The sequence below is a fragment of the Hordeum vulgare genome, chromosome 3H (genome assembly GCF_904849725.1).
Source record: "Hordeum vulgare subsp. vulgare chromosome 3H, MorexV3_pseudomolecules_assembly, whole genome shotgun sequence".
NCBI lineage: Eukaryota > Viridiplantae > Streptophyta > Magnoliopsida > Poales > Poaceae > Hordeum > Hordeum vulgare.
The window spans coordinates 533,959,889-533,962,372 of NC_058520.1; positions in this window are offsets into that span (position 1 = coordinate 533,959,889).

Genomic DNA, 2,484 nt, shown 5'->3' on the forward strand with positions numbered 1-2,484 from the left:
AAACTTAGAGAAGTCAAATTCATGAGACACACCTTCGAAACTTACTGTGACAGTGTGCTTAATGCAATCAATGTGAGCATTGACAGTGTTGAGAAAGGGTCTACCAAATATGATGGGACAAAAGCTATCTTCTGCAGTACCAAGGACGAGGAAATCAGTAGGATACTTCGTCTTACCACACAGGACTTCTACGTCTCTCACAATTCCCAGAGGGCAGATAGTGTCTCTATTAGCTAACGTAATAGTGACATCAATGGGTTCTAACTCAGCAGGTGCAATCTCATATTTGATTTCATCATATAGGGAACGGGGTATTGCACTAACACTAGCTCCCATATCACATAAACCATGGTAACAGTGATCTCCTATCTTAACAGAAACAACGGGCAGGCCAATTACGGGTCCGTGCTTGTCTTTCACATGAGGTTTAGCAATTCTAGCGGAGTCCTAACAGAATTTGATAACATGCCTGTTTATGTCTTCGGCTAAGAGATCTTTGATAATAGCAACACTAGGTTCAACTCTAATATCCTCAGGGGGTGCAAGTGGTCTAATGTAACCCCTACATATCACAGTTGGAGCTTTAGAATAATCCTTTATCCTAGCAGGGTATGGTGGTTTCTGAGTGTAAGCACAAGGAACAACAGGATCACTAAAAGCTATGATTTTCTCCTCAACTAGATTGGTTTTGGCTATGTTGATTTCTACAGGAGGATGGTATTTAAACCACTTCTCTTTGGGATGATCAACATGAGTAGCAAAAGATTCACATAGAGAAGCTACTATCTCAGAGTCAAGTCCATACTTAGCGCTAAAATCGATAGAAGTGTTTGTCTCAACAAAAGATTTAACGCAATCAAACTGGAAATTCATACTTGACTCCTTACCTTCCTCCAACTCCCAATCTTCAGAGTTGCGTTTGATTCTCTCCAATAAATTCCACTTGTGATCAATATCCTTCTTCATAAAAGAACCGGCACAAGAAGTGTCAAGCATGGTACGATCTTCATGAGAAAGACGAGCATAAAAGTTTTGAGTGATGATTTCTCTCGAGAGCTCATGATTGGGGCATGAATATAGCATTGATTTAAGCCTCCCCTAAGCTTGAGCTATGCTTTCCCTGTCATGAGGCCAAAAGTTAAAAATAAAGTTCCGATCACGATGTACTAAATGCATAGGATAGAACTTTTGATGAAATTCCAATTTCAACCTATTGTAGCCCCATGATCCAGCATCATCACATAGCCTATACCATGTCAACGCCTTATCCTTCAAAGATAAAGGAAAGACTTTCTTCTTTACCTCATCCTCGGGCAAACCTGCAAGCTTAAATAAACCACAAACTTCATCTACATAGATTAGATGAAAGTCTGGATGTGAAGATCCATCTCTTGTAAAAGGATTAGCCAATAGTTTCTCAAGCATACCCAAAGGAATTTCATAAAACACATTTTCAGTAGGTACCTTAGGTTGAGGAGCAACTCCTCGTGCTTCCGTTCGTGGTAAAGATACCCAGAACAAACTCCTCAAAGGAAGAGTTTCCATGGTGACAAGCGACAATAAATTTCAGCACATTATATAAATGTTTCCTTACCAATTTCCACTTACCAAAGGCGCTTCACTCCCTGACAACAGCGTGAGAAAAGAGTCTTGATGACCCACAAGTATAGGGGATCAATCGTAGTCCTTTCGATAAGTAAGAGTGTCGAACCCAACGAGGAGCAGAAGGCTCTGATAAACGGATTTCAGCAAGGTTATAACTGCAGGCACTGAAAGTAGCAGTAACAAGTGATGGTGTAGCGCGGTGAAACGTAGTGAGAAAAAAGTTGGTGATGACGTGTTTCACTTGCTACGTTTCACCTCACCACACCATCACTTGTTACCGCTAATTTCAGTGCTTGCAGTTATTACCTTGCTAAAAACCGTTTATTAGAGCCTTCCGCTCCTCATTGGGTTCGACACTCTTACTTATCCAAAGGACTACGATTGATCCCCTATACTTGTGGGTCATCAAGACTCTTTTTTGGCACCGTTGCCGGGGAGTGAAACGCCTTTGGTAAGTGGAATTTGGTAAGGAAACATTTATATACCGTGCTGAAATTTATTGTCACTTGTCACTATGGAAACTGTTCCTTCGAGGAATTTGTTCGGGGTATCTTCACCACGAACAGAAGCACGAGGAGTTGCCCCTAAACCTAAGGTACCTACTGAAAATATCTTTTATGAATTTCCTTCAGGTATGCTTGAGAAACTGCTGGCTAATCCTTTTACAGTAGATGGATCATCACATCCAGACTTGCATCTAATCTATGTAGATGAAGTTTGTGGTTTATTTAAGATTGCAAGTTTGCCCGAGGATGAGGTAAAGAAGAAAGTCTTTCCTTTATCTTTGAAGGATAAGGCGTTGACATGGTATAGGCTATGTGATGATACTGGATCATGGGACTACAATCGGTTGAAATTGGAATTTCATCAAAAGTTTTA